The sequence below is a fragment of the Brienomyrus brachyistius genome, chromosome 13 (genome assembly GCF_023856365.1).
Source record: "Brienomyrus brachyistius isolate T26 chromosome 13, BBRACH_0.4, whole genome shotgun sequence".
Classification (NCBI taxonomy): Eukaryota; Metazoa; Chordata; class Actinopteri; order Osteoglossiformes; family Mormyridae; genus Brienomyrus; species Brienomyrus brachyistius.
This window is the reverse complement of record NC_064545.1, coordinates 6,441,165-6,463,968: the sequence shown is the minus strand read 5'-3', so window position 1 is coordinate 6,463,968 and position 22,804 is coordinate 6,441,165. Positions and strand designations below refer to the sequence as shown.

Sequence of the window (22,804 nt, the reverse complement as noted above, 5' to 3'; positions counted from 1 at the left end):
GGTTGTTCCCTGCCTCGTGCCCATTGCTTCCGGGATAGGCTCCGGACCCCCCGCGACCCAGTAGGATAAGCGGTTTGGAAAATGGATGGATGGATGGATATACAGACAAATTAAGTAGGTTTTTACATATATAATGACAGCATAAAGTTTTTAAAAGATAGCAAAATTCTTCTTGTGTACATCTATCCATCCATTTTCCAAACTGCTTATCCGACTGGGTCGCGGGGGGTCTGGAGCCTATTTTGGAAGCTATGGGCATGAGGCAGGGAACAACCTAGGATGGGGGGCCAGCCCATCGCAGGGCACACTCACACACCACTCACTCACATCATGCACTGAGTTTAGCTGTGCTTTTATTATTTGGCGAATTATCTAATCCATTCAAATCTAAAACTTCTATGACTTCCAACGGTCTGTTCGTCTGCAATCGGTGCATATGCAATATGTGCCTGGTGGCAACACTGTCAAACAAAGCATATATTTAAAAAGTCTAAATATACATACCTTAATATGTGTCTTAGTCCTTCTCTGACTTCGTAGCGCTTTCTTGTATTAATTCTCAGATGATCCCATCAGTTCTGATCTGCAAACCTTTTATTTCTTTAAACAGAAATATAGAGCCTTCCACTGACCTCTGCGTATGCGCACAAGTTTGAAACCAGTTGCGACCGGAAGCGTCCGGTCCATCACAGTATAGACCTTTTGTGAATGTAGAAGTTATAAATCTCTTTAAGTCCAATATAAACGCTCCTGATTGTTCATGTTAAGATAAACACGCTATAAACTGAGCTATGACAATCTACTTTTATCTACTTGCCGACTCGGAATTAAGCATTCGATGAGTAATTATTTAATAATATAATTACACTAAATACCAATTCGGTGACTCGTACATTCCCCATATTATCAAAATTTTAATTATTTTTTGTAATGTTTGTAACCTTAACTCTACACAAACCATTTAATATATATATACAACAACACAGTACAATTGTGGTGGATATATGTTTAAGAATGAAATGTGCACCAGGTTTTAGAACGGTTAACCAATGTAGATTTTATATACATTGAATGCAAAATTAAAGTTAATGAATGAAAAAAACCACAAAAAAGTGCTGTTGTGCTTTAATAAAACAACAGCACATGTTGGTACAGTAAAAACATTTAAATTTTACAGATAAAGCATGTAACCATAAGTCTAATTTCTGTAAAAATACAGAAAAGAAATTGCCCAGTTTCACTGAAGGGATTTCTCTGTTATTTTACAAACTGTGTGTAAATATACATTTATGCAATGTAGTTTTAATAAAAAAATTTCTGTAATTTAACATAACAGGAAAAAAATGTGAATTACAGTCAAATTGACTGATATAAAACAGTTTAAAATTCTGAAAAAATTGTCTTTTTTACAGTGTACGTGTTCGACGTCCATTCAAGGGCTTGTTATTCATTTGACAATCAAGTGAATTGTTACAGAAATATGGTATAGACAGGCGGGCGGCGGGCTGACCTTCCTGTGCCGTTCTCTCGAGTTCCCTTACAGAAGTCAACTTAAGACACCAAGAAGGGCATTGTGATGTCATATTCTGCTGAGTTCTGGATACAAGATATTCGTAAACTGAGACCTTGAGGTCCTTTTCCTTTAATGGACTTATTGATTTGTGCTTTGACAAATCGTTATTTTCCCAGATTTTCTAATTGTACACCTCTATGGTAACCAGAGCTGACCTTTCACCATGGATCAGGGTAGCGCACGGTAAGCATGTGGTTGGGTTTGGGGGGGGAGGGGGGGGCGGGAGGCTTCAGCATACAGCAACCGGGAACCAGAGGTGGTCTCTCTCCCCTTCTCTGTTTAATCTCTCTTTTTCTGGCTTTCCTTCTCCATCTGTCTCTCTCTTGGCACTTCTCACAATGCAGAGGCATCAGACAGAGAGACCTCAGGCAGACCTCTCTCAGGTCAGCATGCTGCCATCTTTCTGCGCCGGGCCCACATGCCACCTCCCGCGAGACATATTTTGTGAGAGATGGCCAAGGTTGCGTATCATGCTCACGTGCTCCACTAAACATCATGTCTCTGCTGGCTATCTACTCCGGGTTTCTGCACTGCATTTTCTCCACTTCCCTCAGGCATACATACACAGGCCCAAAAAGCTCAGCCCCCCCCAGCCAGAGCCAAGTTATAATCACAGTCTGTCATTGGGAGTAGTGCAACTCCCAAATTAATTGCATGCAAGCAGCAGCTTAAATGTTGTAATTATTTATGAGTACAATTAAACAGGGGCAGCCACAGCCTATGCTCCAGAGTGAAAACTGTGGAGCGATAGAAGGGAAATTACTTGTGAAATAAGCTAGAGAAGCCTTACAAGCATGTTCTATATGCATCCATATACATGCACATGTCTACTCTTAACTTCAACATTACACATCCTTTCGACCAATGATTATGTTGCAACCACATTCCTGCATTCCTACAGTAAATTCAGGTGTGCAAAATACAGGATATACTGGTATATATCATTATATATGCACTACATACAGGTGTACAAAAGTACCCTTATACATGTATGGGTTTTCTATTTCAGCTTTTCTTATTTTATGTGTGAACATTCTAGATATCTGCCGCACTTGATAAATAAATGTTTTTCCACTGGAGACAGGAGGGAAATCATTTTAATCATATGTGTCATCCCCATATTGGATCTGTATTAAATCTGTAAATCTTATACAATCCCAGCATGATGACAGATCTCTGGGAAACACGATCACATGATCATTTCTAACGCTAAGGGCAGCGTGTGAAATATAGATTTTTCTCGGACAGGAGGACAAAAGAAACCAAAGACTGATTGGTCAGTAGCCCTTGAGGTCGTTTGGGGGGCGGGGGGGGGGGGGGGAGGGGGGTTGGAGCATTCAGGCAATCAAACGTTTTGACGTTCTTAGGAACTTCTAAAGGTGGGTCTGTCTTTTGTCTGCTGGTGCTGGGGAGAGTGTCCACGAATGTAAAAATGTCAGCGGTGAAAGGATTTGGCACTCAACAGGCGGGGGATGATATTTACGTCCAACTCTTTGGCAGTGACTCTCCAACCATAGAACATGATCTGGAGGGGTTAAGAAGATGCTAACCCCTGGCATTTCCCCGTTGAAATGGTGTTGTCGCATCTATTACGTAACTAGAGATACAGTTGGAATTGTGTTGTTGCATCTATTATGATGCTAGAGATCCTGTAAAAAGAAGATGACATAATGCTTCCCCCAGGGAAACTCTTTATACTGTTCTCTACTATTATAGTACACCCTCACACGCCGCTATGTCTGTACATCAATGTGGGAAATTAGAAAATCTCCTTTTCTCCCAGAACTGAGATCCTCCATACTCACCGAGTATCCATGAAATATCTGCAATGCCGAAGAATACATTTCTAATCATTAGTGGGATGTTGCCAAGCAATGGGAACATTCGTGGTCCCAAGCATTCGAGGCTGCGTTCCTGATATAGCCTGGAAAAAGAAATATTATAATAGATTTCCACATTTCAAAATGTGACAGAGAGCAACAATATTTAATATTTTTAAGCTTCAAAAATACCATTTTCACTGGTTATGCTAGTTTTGTTTGGCCATAAAGACATTCTCTCTTTTTTTTGATAATCAAGAAGTTCAAAGACAAAAAATTAAATTGTTAAAGAGTTTTAATTTGTGGCACATTGAGGCCCCCATGGAGGGGGGAGGGGATGGGGGATGTGTCAACTTATGCACCCCACAGAAAGCCTGGTTCATACTTCACACTGACCCATGCCCATGTGTGTGGTGGTGATGTAAGTTGCATCAAAATGTGTGCAAGTCTCCTGGTACACATTGTGCATTGTCCTGTGTGTCGTCGGACTTAATCACCATCTAACTTATAAGAGGGCTGGACTGGGATCAGTCCAGGAACATAGGAGTCTCTGATAGACCCATGACAGGGGCTTATGGGGATAATATTTTGCTGAATGGTCACCGTCGGTACATTTTACTGAATGCCCCCCCGGAAGTTGCCAAATATACCAGAGGGCTGCTCCAGCCATGGCTGACTAACCTTTAAATGAGTTAGTTGAAAATCACTGTAAAAAAACATGCTTGTGTTAGGCATTGTTTAAAGAGGTCAGACAAGCTACGATCGACTGCATTGTTTTGCTGATATTTGCTTAGTAGGTGGAACATGGACGTGGGAGGAGGGGCTGCTGCTTCTGCATCCCCCACTGTCGCTGACATAGCCCCCCCCCACCCCCCCCCGGTTCATCTGGGGCTTTTCTTCCTGCTTCTCTTCTCTCCTCCCAAAGGACCATTTCTTTGAATTCCAGTAAAATGTATATCTAATCAAGTCCTGAAATACAGTCAGCCCTTCGTTCAATGAACTATGGATCGAAAAAAACATCCCAGAAAGTTCTATTTTGTCCTTGTTCCCTGAACAATATAGCGTAACTACTGTTTACGTATTAGGTATTACAAGTAATCTGGAGGTTATTAAAATTATACAGGAAGATGTACATAGGTTATATGCAAATACTGCACCATTTTACATGAGGGACTTGAGCATCCGTGGATTTTGGTGCCTGCAGGTGCCGAGGGACGACTGTACTCTGATGAAAAAAAAATCAATAATTTTTCTGTTGGATAATCTTGACACATGAAGAGCACCAGGCGTCCTGCTGAGGGCCGCGCTACCCTGTTAAGCCAAATGTGCTCCTGGACATAGATCCCCTGGCTTCTGGATCACCGAGACACTGGCTGGGCCAGCTGTTGGTAAAAATTTAGGGACAGATGGAATGTGCACTGGATGTTATTCTGGGGCTCGCTTACCTTCTTCTCAGTCTGAGTATCCAGTTGTCTGAGACACACAGCATGCTTCTGCAGAGGCTTATTTGCTAACGCTTTAGGGGAATCTCACCATGCATATTTAGTTGCATTTCAGTTATTGGATTTGCCTCCAAATATTTGGTTATTACATTTCAGCATCGCATGACTGAATTTGTACTCTCTAAGCTTCTTTTGATTTTTCAATGAAAAATGAATGAGAACACAGTATTTAAACTAATTTGGGGGGGGGGGGGCTAAAGACTATTTTATGGCTAAAGTCCTCCTAAAACAGCCCTGGTGACCCCCCGTGACACATTCTACATTTTCTGTCTCACAAAGCCGAGCTGAGGTAAGACCTCAGCTTACGTAACTTTGTGGAAAACAGCACCATGCACAAAACCACAGATAATGTCCCCATCCTAAGTGGCCAGATGGATTTGAAAAAAAATGTTTATAGATATAAGAATGCCCTCAGAGACAGTTTGTTCCGTTTCACAAATGAGCAGCTAGACTGTAATTAGCACCATGAAAACACGCTTCATCCCGCTTAAATCTTAAATTGTATTTATCAGCTTCAGCATCCTGATACTTGGCCTGATACGGCCATATTATGCTCTACAACGCTCTCTTGCTTGCAGTTGTGTTCTCTGCGTGGTATATTGATTCAAATTCAAGCTGAGAAGACAAAGCACAAATAAACTTGAGTAGAGCAAATGGCTTTAGTTTAAGATATAGTTGTCTGTTATTGTTTTTCCAAGCGGTTTAACAAATTCCTATCATTTCGTACACAGAAACTTCGGTAATTCCTGCATTTTTTTTTACAGAAACACAGGTCACACCATGTCTTCTGAAAGTGTAGTTAATGGTGCCTTCAACCGGTGAGTGCTTGGCTGGTATTTTCTAGAGCCTGGGGAGACAACGTATACTTGAAAGATGATAGGACTGCACCTAATCACATAGTTATTTTACCTTGTGTTTCTCAGTAACTGGCAAGCTAATAATCTTGCTTTCGGGGCACCAACGAAACATATTGACTTCTTATTTGGCTCAGTGGAGGGGAAGTTCTGGAAGGAGACACCTTACAGGCAGTTATGTCATTATTGTTGCACCGCTGTCTGTATGCAAATGACAAAACAAAAATTGGAGTGGGCTTCCCTTTGCTCATGGTTCCCCCCTTTCTTGTAATTAAATAATGAAAGTAATAAACTACGAATAGAAAACAAAACACTAGTGTGAAAACAAATCACTAAGCAAATTGTTTCAGCAGATTTCATCTCTTATGACTGCGTCTTTTTAGAAACATGAATTACGCAGGTTTTCCCAAAAATAGCTGTGAATCATACCTGTAGACCCAGCCTGGAGAGCTACTATCCAGTAGGTTTTCTGTCCTACCTGGCTTCTGATGAGCCACACTTGTTCTCAGGTAAGTACCAGGAACTGGTGTGGTTCATCAGCTCTCCAGGACCGGAGTTGGAGACCCCCTGCGGTAGATTGATCTTCGCAAGCATGGCAAAGTCCACAGGTCACAGCAAAAATCATCTGGGCCTTACACGCTGTCCTTCTGCTCATTATCTGTGTTTAGTGTTTAGGATGAAAATGTATATCGGATTTTATTTAGGTGCTGTACCTTTAAGTGAAGCTCCCGGTCACCTGATTGGCTGACTTCAGGGATTTCAGATGGAGGCCATCTGGACGTGAAGATTCCCGCATTTCACAACATTAAACAATATGTAGTATCAGTCACAAGTCAAGTAGTATTTTTTTTGGTTTCAGTGATCTGCTTTTTCAGGCCGGAAGCCCCCAGGGTTTCAAAAAGACAGAAGCAGTTAGTAAGTAAAAGGATAAAACGCCTTGCTGAACATCTACATGTAAAAATTCCTAGTCTGCTCTTACCTCCTGTGTGTGTCAAAAATTTATGTTGACATTGTACAAAAATCACAAACACACATACACATACATATTACCTCTGTCCAGCAGGCATGTGATTACCTGGTTGGCTGACATTTATCAGATAGTCATTTATATTTAAGGATTAAAAGTAAAACATGCTATGCCTTTGGCTAACAACAAGGTATCGTGACATTCAGAGATTAGTCCCATTTTAGTTAGACAAAACTTCAAAGTTTTCATGTAATAAAATCTGTCATTTGTGCCCACAACTCTGAATACATTGGCAATTTAATGGTGTGGTTTCCAAGAATTCCCAGCAGGTGGAAATTCTAGGATCTGTGAACTTGGTGTAATTGGCAAGATTAATAATCAGGCTGAAGTAAATGACTTTCCTGACGGTGGTTTGTAGGCTTCTCCCTGGGCTTCGAATTCTGGCTTGTGTCCCACAGACCTACAGGGCTGCCATCAAGCTAAATACAGCACTACCAGGCAGAATGGGCTAAGGTGCCCTGTGCTTCTCAGCTCTGCTATCATTTGTTTTGAAAAACAGCATGGTGGAAGAGAACCACTGCTGCAGGAACACTAGCCTGAACCTCCTCAAGGTTTGCAGATTATAGGAAACCCTGGGGGTCCAGGTCTTCCCGACCACATGCTGGACCTTACAAAACAACTCCTACGCCCATAAGAGAAAGAGAGAATAATTTGAAAATATGCAGCCATCTACTATAACTGCATTACATGGTCATGGGTTCCTATTCCAGGAAGCACAGTCAGACAGGAAGACTAATGATATGCACATTATCTAGATAGATAGATAGATAGATAGATAGATAGATAGATAGATAGATAGATAGACAAGGATGTGTGGTGTTGTCACACATACATCATAGCCTCTTGATAACTTTAGGACCAACTTTTGAATAGTTTTAGATTTAAAGTTTGTTTTTATCAATCTTCTTGTCATTGCCAGCCTAGTTCATCTGCTGTTTTATGGTCTGGTGTTGGATGCCCATTGAGGTCATTCGCAGACTGACAGTAATGTCAGATCTTTCCCATCCCATCATCTCAGTCAGGGCCTCGTGAGACACGAGCGGCGGCTTACACAGGGTGCCGCGGCATTAAGACACGATAGAGGCAGCGGTGGCGAGATCGAGAAGCCGGTCCAGGCACCGCAGCGGCCACAGGACTTTCATGGATTAGCCACCGGCATTAATTGCTTATAGAATACGGACCCACTTCCTCGAAGAGCCATTTTGCATTTTGCAGAAGGAAGGAGGAAATTAATTTAGACCCAAAACAAAGGGACCATAATGGCTGAAAAGAAAGCGGAAGGATGAAATGTTTATCCCATGCCGTGTTAACTTCACTTCAAAGAGGTATTTGACAGGGTCTTATTTAGCCTTTATTGGCTCAGTTTAAAATAAAAGCGACACTACTAATGTAACATTATGAAGTAAATCTGAATTTAATTTACAATACATTAGATGGTGGCTTCATCCGTATTGAGCATTTTTCAATTTACAGATGCACTTTAAACGCTGACATTAATGTTGTTGTTTTATACATCCCAGCATCTACCCGCCATTCCCGGAAATTACGTAACCAAAAGGCAATTAAGTTTCTGGCCTGATTATCTACTTTGTAAATGCCTTGTAGCTCTGCTGTGTAAAAATGAGCTTCATTCTCAACCCAGGCACTTGGGGCTGAGCACGGTCCATTGCATCGAAGGTGAAGAGAGGTACTATTATGGGATGGAAGGGAAGGTGTACTGTGGGGACTGCTGACCATTATGGGCTCAGGTGAGTTTTACTTACGCAAAAATGTTCTGATGGAAGAATGTCAAATGATTTGTTCAGAGAGATTACCAATCAGATTGCAGAGGAGGTGGGTCAAAGCAACTAGATAAGGTACAATCTGATTGGTTATTTCTCTGAATCAATCATTTATCATTCTGCCCTCAGAACATTTTTGTGTAAGTAAAACTCCCACGAGCCCATGATGGGAGGTCGAGTCATTTGATATCAATGGTTCAGTTAGATTCCTACAACCTTACTTCTGCTTTTATGTATATGGTTCTATTGTGAGTCTGTCTACTGAAGCAAAACGTGACATGGACCATGAGACAGCGCAAGCAAAAGACGTCATATCTCACACAACCAGTTTTCTTGACTGTCAAAGTGGTATTTTTTAACCCTTGAATCACTCCCATACATTTAACTTTCAGTTAATATCTCAGTTAATACCCCTCCTGGAGCCGACACCTTATCGTGGTGGAGGGGTTTGCGTGTTACAATGATCCCAGGAGCTATGTTGTCTGGGGCTTTATGCCCCTGGTAGGGTCACCCAAGGCAAACAGGTCCTGGGTGAGGAACCAGACGAAGCGCGGCTCAAAAACCCCTTATGATGATGAAAATATTGGAACCACGTTTTCCCTTGCCCGGACGCGGGTCACCGGGGCCCCCCCCTGGAGCCAGGCCTGGGGGTGGGGCTCGATGGCGAGCGCTTGGTGGCCAGGCCTACACCCATGGGGCCTGGTCGGGCGCAGCCCGAACAAGGCACGTGGGTCCCCCCTCCAATGGGCTCACCACCCATGGGAGGGGCCATAGGGGTTGGGTGCGAGGCGATCTGGGCGGCAGCCAAAGGCGGGGACCTTGGCGGTCCGATCCTCGGCTGCAGAAGCTAGCTCTAGGGACATGGAATGTCACCTCTCTGATGGGGAAAGAGCCTGAGCTGGTGCGCGAGGTTGCGAAGTTCCGGCTAGATATAGTCGGACTCACCTCGACGCACGGCTTGGGCTCTTTGAGGGGGGTTGGACCCTTTTCCACTCTGGAGTTGCCCGCGGGGAGAGGCGCCGAGCGGGCGTGGGCATACTTATTGCCCCCAGGCTGGGTGCCTGTACATTGGGGTTTACCGCAGTGGACAAGAGGGTAGCCTCCCTCCGCCTTCGGGTGGGGGGACGGGTCCTGACTGTTGTTTGCGCTTATGCGCCAAACAGCAGTTCAGAATACCCACCCTTTTTGGAGTCCTTGGAAGGGGTGTTGGAGAGCGCTCATCCTGGGGACTCCCTTGTTCTGCTGGGGGACTTCAATGCTCACGTGGGCAGCGACAGTGAGACCTGGAGGGGCGTGATTGGGAGGAACGGCCCCCCCGATCTGAACCCGAGCGGTGTTTTGTTATTGGACTTCTGTGCTCGTCACGGACTGTCCATAATGAACACCATGTTCAAGCATAAGGGTGTCCATATGTGCACTTGGCACCAGGACACCCTAGGCCGCAGTTCGATGATCGACTTTGTAGTCGTGTCGTCGGACTTGCGGCCGCATGTTTTGGACACTCGGGTGAAGAGAGGGGCGGAGCTGTCAACCGATCACTACCTGGTGGTGGGTTGGCTCCGCTGGTGGGGGAGGAAGCCGGCCAGGCCTGGCAGGCCCAAGCGTATAGTGAGGGTCTGCTGGGAACGTCTGGCGGAATCCCCTGTCAGGGAGAGTTTCAACTCCTACCTCCAGCAGAACTTCTCCCATATCCCGGGGGAGGCGGGGGACATTGAGTCCGAATGGGCCATGTTCCGTGCCTCCATTGTGGAGGCGGCTGACCGGAGCTGCGGCCGTAAGGTGGTCGGTGCCTGTCGCGGCGGCAATCCCCGAACCCGCTGGTGGACAGCGGGGGTAAGGGATGCCGTCAAGCTGAAGAAGGAGTCTTATCGGGCCTTTCTGGCCTGTGGGACTCCAGACGCAGCCGACAGCTACCGGCAGGCCAAGCGGAATGCGGCTTTGGCGGTCGCTGAGGCAAAAACTCGGGTGTGGGAGGAGTTTGGTGAGGCCATGGAGAACGACTTCCGGACGGCTTCGAGGAGATTCTGGTCTACCATCCGGCGGCTCCGGGCGGGAAAGCGGTGCAGCATCAACACTATTTATGGTGGGGATGGTGCGCTGCTGACTTCAGCTCGGGACGTTTTGGGTCGGTGGAGGGAGTACTTCGAAGACCTCCTCAATCCCACCAACACGCCTTCCGATATGGAAGCAGAGTGTGGGGACTTGGGGGTGGACTCGCCTATCTCGGGGGTGGAGGTCGCTGAGGTGGTCAAAAAGCTCCTCGGTGGCCGGGCCCCGGGGGTGGACGAGATTCGCCCAGAGTTCCTCAAGGCTCTGGATGCTGCGGGGCTGTCCTGGCTGACACGCATCTGCAGCATCGCGTGGACATCGGGGGCAGTGCCTCTGGATTGGCAGACCGGGGTGGTGGTCCCCCTCTTTAAGAAGGGGGACCGGAGGGTGTGTTCCAACTACAGGGGGATCACACTCCTCAGCCTCCCTGGCAAGGTCTATTCGGGGGTCCTGGAAAGGAGGGTCCGCCGGATTGTCGAACCTCGGATTCAGGAGGAGCAGTGTGGTTTTTGCCCTGGCCGTGGAACAGTGGACCAGCTCTATACTCTCAGCAGGGTTCTGGAGGGTTCATGGGAGTTTGCCCGACCAGTCTACATGTGTTTTGTGGACTTGGAGAAGGCATTCGACCGTGTCCCTCGGGGGGTCCTGTGGGGAGTGCTCCGGGAGTATGGGGTACCGGGCTCCCTTTTAAGGGCGGTTCGGTCCCTGTATGACCGGTGCCAGAGTTTGGTCCGCATGGGCGGCAATAAGTCGGACTCGTTTCCGGTGAGGGTTGGACTCTGTCAGGGCTGCCCTTTGTCACCGATTCTGTTCATAGTTTTTATGGACAGAATTTCTAGGCGCAGCCAGGGCGTTGAGGGTGTCCGGTTCGGTGACCTCAGGATTAGGTCTCTGCTTTTTGCGGATGATGTGGTTCTGTTGGCCTCATCGAGCCGTGACCTTCAGCTCTCACTGGAGCAGTTCGCAGCCGAGTGCGAAGCGGCTGGGATGAGAATCAGCACCTCCAAATCCGAGATCATGGTTCTCAGCCGGAAAAGGGTAGAGTGCTCTCTCCGGGTTGGGGATGGGGTCCTCCCCCAAGTGGAGGAGTTTAAGTATCTCGGGATCTTGTTCACGAGTGGGGGAACGATGGAGCGGGAGATCGACAGGCGGATCGGTGCGGCGTCAGCAGTCATGCGGGCGCTGCATCGGTCTGTCATGGTGAAGAGAGAGCTGAGCCAAAAGGCGAAACTCTCGATTTACCAGTCGATCTACGTTCCTACCCTCACCTATGGTCATGAGCTTTGGGTAGTGACCGAAAGAATGAGATCGCGGGTACAAGCGGCCGAAATGAGTTTCCTCCGCAGGGTGGCTGGGCTCTCCCTTAGAGATAGGGTGAGGAGCTCAGTCATTCGGGAGGGACTCAGAGTAGAGCCGCTGCTCCTCCGCATCGAGAGGAGCCAGATGAGGTGGCTCGGGCATCTGATCAGGATGCCTCCGGGACGCCTCCCTTGGGAGGTATTCCGGGCATGTCCCACTGGGAGGAGACCCCGGGGAAGACCCAGGACACGCTGGAGAGACTATGTCTCTCGGCTGGCCTGGGAACGCCTCGGGATCCCCCCAGAGGAGCTGGACGAAGTGGCCGGGGAGAGGGAAGTCTGGGTCTCCCTGCTGAGGTTGCTGCCCCCGCGACCCGACTCCGGACTAAGCGGGAGATGATGGATGGATGGATGGATTAATATCTCTAAAGGAAGAGTAAATTCTGGCGTGCTGTGCCATGTGATTTTGTCACTAAGCCTCTCATAGGCTATTTCTGAGAAGAACAACCCCCCATTGGCGAGAAGCTCTTTCCCTTAGGGCTTCCCAGTGGATGAAAAATACTGGGTGGACACTGGGGCGACCTAACTACCTTGTATGGACAAGAGCTGTCTCCAGGCTCTCATGGGACATTTGATTAGTAATTGATGTGTCACCCAGGGCCCTGTGCAGGAGTGTAGTGTCTGAATGATCTGAATGAATCAGGAGGGAAGGCCAGGTAACACATTTTCATTCAGATCTGCTGACAGTGCCATTAATTTAAATGAGTAAATTTATATAGATAGTGCAATAACATAATCACTTTTCATCCTTTTTAAAATGATTAATTCGAGCTATTAAATATTTTAGCCACTTGTCTAAAGGCTTTCATCACTTTCAGTTTTCCAGGCTTAATGTTTTACAGAATTGCACACTGCCTATGGGATCTGTTGTGATGCATGGTGAGATGACACTATTTGATTATGTGACGCGTGTTTGCTGGGACGCCTACGGGTGACTGCCTGTGGACCTCCTCTTCTTTCCCCCTCCCGATGGTACCGCGAATCACTTTGTCCCAGTTAATGTTCATGGAAAAAGTATGGCTGGGTGAATAATGTTCTCCCGTCTCTCATGCTCTCTGCCTGTCTGTGCCTTTGCATGTTTGTCTTTCCATTCCCCCGCCTGTCTTCTCTGCTGCTCATTTACCTTTGGTGTTGCCTGCCTCTCCCATTGCAAATCCTTCTCTGCCGCTGCCTTGATCCCTTCGCAGACGCTTGCCTGTCTGAGTGATCACTTGTCCACCCTGTTGCCTGACACTCACCCACTCACCTCTGCTGTTGCCTATCCCTCCGCTGCCCACCTTTCCAAATAAGCTTCAGAAACACACCTGAGAATTATTGCCTATTGTCTCACGCTTTGGAGATGGATCACGTGGGCTTGCTCCACATCTACCCATCAGGTCATCTGCACGTTGGTATCTGCTGCAGTCGTGAGCAAAGAAGACAAAAGCAAGAAGGTTCTCAAATGGGCAACCAAGCGAGACGTCTGGGGGAGAAGAACACCAGTGTGACACAAAGTGCTGTGCTTTTGGCCCAGAGAAACTGCATACTGTTGCCTTTTGGGAGGGATGGCTCAGAGGGATTGGGGCTATCATCAAAGCAGACTTGTGACTGGAACAGGGGACTGGTGCTAATGTACAAGCATTCCCAATGGGGAAAAGTGGTGACAGGAGGCATAGATTGTGCTATGTGCGTATGCAGCTTGTAATATCACACTTAGTGTCTGGAACACAAGCTCTCCACTGTCTATGGGAGCCTGTGAATCTTCTTATCATCACCTAGGTATTGATTTAGCCTCCCGCAGGAGGTTATTTTGACATGTATCCTTAGAAGCTGGGTGTTCTAGCTGCGTCTATCATATAATTATAGTTCCCCATATTGTTATGCTAAAAAGCATATTTATGCAGAATATCTTTGATTATACATTTTTACGTTACGCAAACACTGGTCATGGAATTTTTTGAAAAATAAAATGATCCTGGCTTTGGGGTAATTTCGGGAGATTTGAGACAAGCCTTGTGGTACTTTTACTGTGTCTTTGATGTTGTTATTCCAAGTGTTTACTTTTAATTGACTCTGAGATGTGACCCCCTTTTGGCTAACAGAAGCGGCTTCTCTCGCTCTTCTCCTCTGAGTGTGACCTCTTCAACGCATCGCCCTCCTGCCCTTCGCTTCTAGTATTAATAACATTAATTTTCAGTTGATTACTTCAGTAGCAACACGTGCTTCACGTTAGTCAAACCTTACGGAAGTACTTTGCTTTTCTGAATACAGTTGCATCCTGAATGTCCTTGACAGCTATGTGCTAAGTTACATATGATACTGATTTCTCATACGTCTGCTCTTGCTTTGGTGTTGGAAACATGGAGATCTCCATGTAAAGGGTGGTCTCCTGTTTAGGTCTGCGTTCTTGTGGATGCATATCAGTATTTCAATGTGTGTGTATTATTTTGTGTATAAATAAGTGTGTACCATCACTCATATTCACGTCTCTCAGAACCAAGAGGCCCGAATTCAAAGAAAATACCTCATGGTATTTATCAGCAATTGTCCTCAAGGCAGAAAGGCAGACTAACCAAAAAAAAGAAGATAATATAACGATTAGTGCTGCCCGTGGGCCGTGTCCGCGCACATGAGGCAAGACTTCAGCTGTCAATAAACAAGCCAACCTGGCATGTCAGTGGCCTGGTGCATCCACAGAAGGAATAGGAATAAATAAACGATGCCTGTGTGTGTGGGGTGGGGGGGGGTTTAGTGATTCAGTGATGTTTAACAGGCCGTAGCCATCGGGCATATTTCAAAATTAGATGAACGTGGAGATTTTGCAGCTGTGGAAGTGTCTCTCCCCAGCGAGTGGTCTGCAAGCTCCGTCTTCCTAACCGCCGTGCTCAGCAGGAATATTAAATCACTTGGCATGATATCAGAAGGCCTAGCACACAATTTTTTTTTAGAAAGAATCCAGTGTCCTCTCTCCTTTGTTCAGCTCAGAGTGTTCATGCTCTCATTTTATTCTGAATATTTTGCCATTCCAGTCATCTGAATTATTAATAATTTGTCTGTTTTTGAAATAGAATGTCCTCCTAACAGTTAAGGGCAGAATTCCTGTCATGCTGTTAAATGAGTTTGTAATTGCTTAACATAGTCATAGTTCTTTTATTGCAGTCTCCTTTTGCATTCTGCAGTGTGATTGGCCAGTGGGGAAGGAGCGCTATTCACAGTCCTGTGTGTAGGAGACCGAGTGTCTCCCCTTTACTTGCTGCACAGTTGCATCACCTTGTCTTTTGTCCTGTTCAAAAGTTCCCTTCTCCTCAGACTGCACCATTCCATGGGTTCAGGTGGGAAGTCTGTTGGTTTTGGGGGGGGGGGGGGGTTGGGGTGGGTAAGGAGCCATGTGGGCTATTTAGCAGGAGATGTGACACTCATGCACATCTGAGAACCTGTTGTTCTCAACCATAATACATTATGCAGTGATATTTTTAGTCATGGCTTTCAATGAAAATGACTGCAAGCACAGGAGTATTATCCTTTTATTTTAACCATGGACTGCTTTTCTGCCTTTGAGCTGGTGTTGACCTTTCAGACTGATTAGAATTTAATGTTTCCACAGAAACACCAAAAAAGCGTTGAGTCATTTTATATAGTGTAGCAGATAGTTAAGTGGAGACTGATCAGCCAATTGGTTTATATAGTATAATATAATGTATTTCACTCACGTTTAAATATCAGGATCTTCAAGGAAGTCAAAGCTCTTCAATAATATTCTCTGGGGTATTTAAACATTAAAGAGAAAACATAAGCCAACTTGAGATGAAAAGCCTTTGGAAAATATGAATAGAAATGGTAACAGTTCCATCTATTATAGTACGTGATAATTTTCCATAGAAGTAATGAATGGAAAAATATGACAAAAAGTGACCTAATACTGAAAAGGAAAAACTTTGCAAAATGACAGAAACAAAAGCAAAGGCACTAATTGTCTGGCCAAAAGAAACAAAAATGCTTCCACAACTATATTCAGTATATGTGAGAATCTGTTGTAATAATGTTTCCCATAATGCTAGTGCCGAACGGGATGTGCATTTTCTTCCAGAACCACTTCATGAGTAAGTGTATTGTCCATTCAGAGAAGCCTTTCTGTTCTATTCCACAAATTTTGAGAGCAGATTAAAGACCCCAAAACCATCATTTTGACTTTAATGAGGGACCAACAGAAAGCGACAAGAGAGGAGTTATAACTTAAGGAAGGCATGCAGCATTTAGTCTCTTTGAAGACTCTCTCTGCCTCTCCAGCACTCTAGAGAAAGAAGAAGACTTATTTTATTGGTAATATGTTGCAGGTGCATGAAATATCCACCCCATTCTCACTAGGGGCCAATGAAGGAGTTTTTTTGGATAAATAGGTAATATTTTCCTTAAAGTTAGGGAGTCACAGAAGGCTGGGTGACTTTTAATAGATCCGGTATTTCGAGTAGCTCAAGAGAACCGGTGCCAAGCAAGAAGCCTTGATTGATATCCAGCAGCAGAAGAAATCCATCCAGATATGAGCGCACTCCCTGATTGGAGCAACACCTCTGATTATATTGTGGTGGGTCTGGTCTCCACCATGTGGTTTGCTCTGCAGGCCTGGAAGATTCTAAGGCTCTCAGAATTAATAGGAATTCCCCCAACAGTGGGGAAGTGCTACCCTTCTGTCTCCTGAACAGGTGTTTCCACATCTGTGTTTGTAGATTCAGGTCCCTCCTGAACGTTATTGATGAGCAGCTGGCATACCAGTGTGGCGTTCCCATTAACCCGTTTCCCACCGCTATCACTATGGAGGAAATTGATGGGAGACATGTGGGCCTCAGGCGGGGGTCACTGATATTACTGCTCTGGTGCGGCTGAGAGTCTGCATTCTATACCTTGAATAGCTGCAGTTTATGGTAATTCTGACCTTCTCATAGCCAAGCAGTTTCGGGTCAGCTCTGGTTCTGCCTGCACAACTTAGGTTAATGAGGGACCTCATAGCATATAATGCTGCTATAACGTTTCTCACACTGGAGAAATTAACCATTACATGCTTCTCTTCACCTTTTCTGGCCTGGTTGGGGTTTATGTTTGTGGAGAAGCACCAAGCGGTGATTTTAGGATGTGTTACTTTCCAGGGGCTCAATGTCAATATGATGTAATCCCAACCACTATCAGGCAAGACGACCGAGCAAAAAGAGGCTCTTTCCCCATTGGCTGGGCTTCAGAATTCTCGAAAGCCAATTAAGGATCAGGAACTAGGAAACATCACCAGGAGCAAAGGGGGAAAGAATTCCAGGACAGTATAAAGGCAACACCTGGACACTAAAACCACCAGATTAAAGAGTTGAAGGACTGGAACTTGAAGCTGGAGAATAACAAGATGGAACACCAATCACTTGTCAAGTGACAGTACTCTCAGTGCCTGGAGTAGGCTGGACCTCACAGGTACCCAGTACCAGCACCCAGAGGCCATTCTAGGGCCTTAACCCCCCTAAAATGTTTTTTAGCCTCATGTGTATTTATTGGCTTATGTCATGAATAGCTTGCTATTAGCCCCCTTAGTAAAAACTCCGCCCCTCATCCATTCATCTCTAAATACAACCCTGATATCAAGAAAGAGAATTTAATAAACACAAGTCCTTTATTTTCACTTGTGTGAAAAAACAGAATATACAATAAAGCAGATTTGTTGTTGCAGTGTACTATGTAATCGGCTGCCCTCAGGGGGGGGGCCCTCCCAGTGGGGCTCCGTGCCATTGCCCTGCCCGCCCTGTCACTGTGCCTCTGACAGCACCTCCTTGTTTTTCTCTTCAGAGTACTGGCACCTCTCAACATCTGCTGGTTCTGAATAACAAGGGCAGGACCAGTACCTGTGCTTCCCCATTACAAGCACTGAATACTTCTACATTGCATCATGGGTCACAGAGGACTGAAAGGTCTTTGGAAAAAATGACTAGAACTGGTAAAATTCACATTTGCTTAAGTACAGTATAATTGTATTTGCCCATACATTAACAGAAAAAATGCCTTAGGTTGCAAAATGACAGAGAAAAATAATGCACACTACCTTCTATCAAACTTTCATAAATGTTTGAATAATGCCTGCATGACATGTACTATAAAACGTAACGTAGCGAAATCCAATTACATTATGCCGTCGGTCATTAATTATACACTAGTGGCGCATAAATGAAAGGCGTTATCCATGATCTCTCTGGGCAGGGCGGTGCATAGTCAATATATTACGGTAGGCGCGGCGCGCGCGAATTTTCAGTCTATTTGTCACATTACGGTAAAAGCATGTGGGATCTGTCGAATTCTCGGATGTTTGCTAAACCAGTGATGTAAATATATGAGCCACAATCCGCTCACGTACTGATAAAAACCGAAGGAAAAACAAAGGTACTCGTGGGATAAAGTGCTTCAAGCCTGCAGGTGAGTTTTTTTTCCCCGTTCATGTGATGAAAGCCTAGCCATCCCTTAAAAACTGTGTTGCATTCGTGGTTTTTTTGACAGTTTATAAAGAGAATTAGATGGCAGACTACCAGTAGACATGAATGTTCTCCAGGCATGTGTATCATGAACTCGCACTTCATTGTGTGGTTCCCTGATTAAGTTTGCTAGGAAATGCGCACCATAAACAACATAGAAGTTGAAATTGCAGTTAAGACATAAACTTGAGGACTGCGGAAAAACCGGTTAGTCGGGCACGATTATTTAAAGTATTTTTTTTTTGTTTTGAGGAGGCTGAACAAGTAAGCGTTGAAATGCACCAAGTAACAAAAAAGCCGAAGAACTGAGCTGGGAAAAAAATCAACAACGCCGTATCTGCGAAAACTGAATCCACTAAATTGTATTAAACGTAAACACAAAGTTGTTCGTGTTAAAGGTTTATTTATTTTGGTGAAACATTAAGAGATATAAAATTATTGAATGGGAAGCGTAGAAGGTACCTGGCTGGGCTCTGGATATATCCCCAGTTAAGCTTCTGCCTTACGTACAAATGTAGGACGGCAACGTGTTGGTACCGATTCGCAAGTAATAACTGTACATATATATGAACATCTGCGACGGATCTTTTATCAACCCTAAACATTTACAGCGGAAACGGCAAGTTTCTTTGCTAACGTTTCGTTTGCGAACACTTACTTATTACCGCAAGACGCGCTTATCTACCTGCATTGCTGCCCAGTCTGCTTATTTGTATAATTCATTAAAACATCTTTAGACGTGCATTTCGTAACTATATTACTGTTTAAGGAACTTGCCTCTTTGAAATATTTGACATTACACAATGACGTGGAAAAGAACTCCCCCCGAATCTTACATGTATATCGATGCAGTCATGCAAGGGTACAGTTCTGCTACTGTTAACTTATATATTTTTTATTTAGTTTAATTTGTTCTCCGGGAGAAAGTTTGTCGCTAAAGGAATCTCATCGATTCGTGTTAGTGTATTTTTTTGCAGTCTTCGTACAGCACAGCGCTTCTTCTCCGTATCTCCCGCCCTATTAAAACCTTGTAACGGGATATGAGGAAACCTGGGTGAACTGCAAACCAGGGCACCTTCACCGAATAGAGAGTTGCAACATTTTTCCCCCGGATCATTTTAATCATTCTTGTAGCTGGCTCCGTCCACGAAGCATGAATGCTTTATTATGGAGGGCGTTTATAGCTTCACGTGTGAATGTTGTACCCCTGTTCAGCTACGCATGTTAGACGCACAGCTTTGTTTGCATGAACATGGATGGCATTGCCTAGCAGTAGTCAAATATATGTTCTGACACAAGCAGTTTTTTTACACCACTTGTTGATTTCAAACTGGAGCCCGCGCTCCTAAATAAATCCATTCTTAATGAATGTTTGCAATCGGTTTCTTTTTCCGAGTGCAAAATTGCCATGACGTTTTAAAGTAATTGCGCCGCTCAGCCCGTGGATAAGCATGAATCCGCCTTTCTTATTACTTTGAAGTTGGGCAGTCTCTCCTGACACCAAAGCTTAGACAGCACTCCCACCCGATGCTGACGCTTTTAGCTCCGGGGTCTCGGCCGCTTTCCAGCCCGGCGGGAGAGACCCTGCCGGGTCTCCACTGATTACCCGAGTCTCCACCTTGATGATTCTTCCGGCCAGTGAAGTTTGGTGTGTCACTCATGAGCATCTCCGCGGATATATCCTTGATGATCATTTATACTTGTGCATATTTGATTTATGGCATGCTAGTAGACTCTGCAACTACGTGTGTAAGATGCATACAAATAATTGCCTGTTTTACAATTATTTTACAATGCAAAGCATTACCATTTTTGTGCTTCTTATTTTATTTTCTCATAGTTTGCCATAAATAACCATTACAACATTCTGTATAATTTTAGGCATTTTTTCCCTGCTTTGAATCTAATAAATGAGCTGTATGTTATTATACGGGACATACTCGTGTGAGTGACATATTGTCAGGGCTGAAAGGGCTGCATTTTAATGTGCATTTCTGTTTTCAGCGATCTCTTAATTACCCGGCGGCGCCGTCGCTCACCGTAATTACGCTCAGATTGAGCCAGTGACAGATCTTGCCCGTAACCCGGGGTAGTTTTTAAAGGCCCCATAAGAAGTTGCTGCGATGTGCGGCTGCCTATAGCGGGAGCTGTTTGGGGAAGTCGCAAATGTCAGATTTGGTTTCTTTCTGTGTTGCTATAGTGATCAGTAAAGATGGTTGACTGCTATATGTGACACTTTGTTGGTGAAGACGGCTGGATCTGGGCGTACTTTGATGAGGTTTGTCTGCGTTTCCCTGGAAGCAGATATGGTGGGGGTGGGGTTACCACCATGTGATACTTAATTCAGGATGCTGCTCTTAAATGGCGTGGATATCTATGCTGCTGCTAGAAAGGCAGAGATGTAGGCGGGGACAGACACTGACTTTGGCTGAAGAGCTCTGGGTGCAGGCCTGGAGTCTGAGACCCAAACACAACATGCTTCAGCACTCGGGCTCTTAATCTTAGGGCCCAAAATGTTTATCTGAGGCATCCAGATATTTACTTTCATTCTCTCCAGCGAATACATCGACATCCCGTAAGTTCCTCCTAGCCAAATTGTGCTGCCACAGAAGTGGACCTGGCCTCCCCCACCCCACTACCGCCTGTTCAGATCCATTTCAACTGTATATTCAACTGTCTCCATAGATGGTATTCCTCAGGTGTGGAACAGAAGGTCATTTCTGTGGGTGTTCATCCTCTCCAGCACTCCTCTGTCTCTCGGAGGAAGCAGAGCGATGAGGAGACCCCCCCCCCCCCGTCCCCCGCGTACTGGGGGACACAGCAGGCATTCTGCACAATGGCAATAAAAGTGATGTTCCAAGTACTGAGGTTAGCATTTTGGCTCCAGAAGATGAGGTTGTATCCTTATCCTGTGATAGCCCAGCTTTACAGGCCACCGGTGTACGTTGTTACAAAAAAAAATATATCGCTCAGTCAGTAAATAATAAAGAATGACTGACACCATAGGAAATGAAGAGGAACAGTGAGTCACCTTACAGACCTGCGTGCAGGAACTCCGGAGCAGATATTTACTCTGAGTAGGTGGGGGTGTGATGGACATAATGGGGACTGTATGCATTTAGGCAGGATTTCAGGGGGCTGGGGGGAGTAGCACGGATCGCAATAACTGCCCTTCGTTCAGTTTCGATTTTCATGTTTTAGGTTAGTTGTGAGAGAACCTTGCTGGTAAAAAAGAAAATCAAGTTGCATTCATCTGCAGTTGATTCAGTGTTATAAAGCAATTTGTGTCCCAGGGTCAGGTGGTCTTGTCCGCATGCGTCTGTGTGTCACCGCATTGGGGGGGAGGGGGGGTCTTATCGTCAGCGTTTTACCTGTAACAGTTTTGGCAGAGGTGTTCATAGATGGTGCCTGTCGGAAATCTACTTTTTACTTTTCAGGATACTTTAATATTTTTGCTGTTTAGCAGGTGATCTTCTCTCTTCGAAGAACACAGTGTTTGAGAGGTGGTGCGGTCTTCTTAAATGGCCTTGAATCACTTTAATTATGCCGAGTTCCGTAGTCTTTCCTGAACCCACAAAGACCGTTTGGAGCCATGAATACTGCTATTTTTCATACATTTTTGTTCATCTTACACACACACACACACACACACACACACACACACTGTGTGTAGTATTACTTGAAAATAAGCTCAAAAAGTCATTCACTGTAACAAAGTTTTGATACTGTTCAGTTGGACTCGCTCACAAAGATACGGCTACTTGCCTCAGATGGTAGATGCTTACAGATTAATAGTAACATTAATTGTTCTTTGGGGGGATCCAGCACACAGTAGAATGTTAAACTAAATGGGGAGGAGAGCAGACAATTAGACCATAAACATCTAAATTATGAAAAGTGAGCATCATCTGCAGAAGTATGGTCTCACTGACCTTAGCAGCTGTATCCTCACAGCCAAATAATCCGGTTTTATAACACCAAACTTAGCTTTTATGTGCACTGGTACCTCCGGTTATTTTATGTCATAAATCTCTAATTTAATAACCAATGACCTTGAAGGTAACTATGTATATATAGTTGAATGATATACTGGCAAGCAGAGGTGGAAAGTTCAGGTTCAAAAAGTACAAATACAGACCAGGATTTTGTTTCTACCAACCCGTTGAGTTCTCTGTGACTCTGACTCTTCATGCTCATCTGGTTGGTTGAAACAAAATCTTGGGCAGGATCTGTACTTTCTGGACCTGCACTTTCCACCAAACGCTAATGTGCCCTCTTCATTAATACATCTTTAGCGCACTGTTAAATATATGACATTTAACTAGTGTGCAGTACTCAAACAGGGCTCTAATGATAGTCAGATT

General features: G+C 45.0%; 1 protein-coding gene across 3 annotated transcripts in view; it reads left to right on the top strand.

Annotated features, from left to right (window-relative positions):
- The first annotated feature begins 18,198 nt into the window (after positions 1-18,198).
- LOC125705787 (tumor protein p53-inducible protein 11-like) overlaps positions 18,199-22,804 on the top strand; it is a 42,847-nt gene continuing 38,241 nt past the window's right edge. For 2 of the 3 annotated variants that reach the window (XM_048972039.1, XM_048972040.1), the window contains exon 1: positions 18,199-18,384. The gene's annotated coding sequence lies outside the window, so the exon portion shown is untranslated. The remainder of the gene's footprint in view (positions 18,385-22,804) is intronic. The other variant, XM_048972042.1, reaches the window with a different exon arrangement.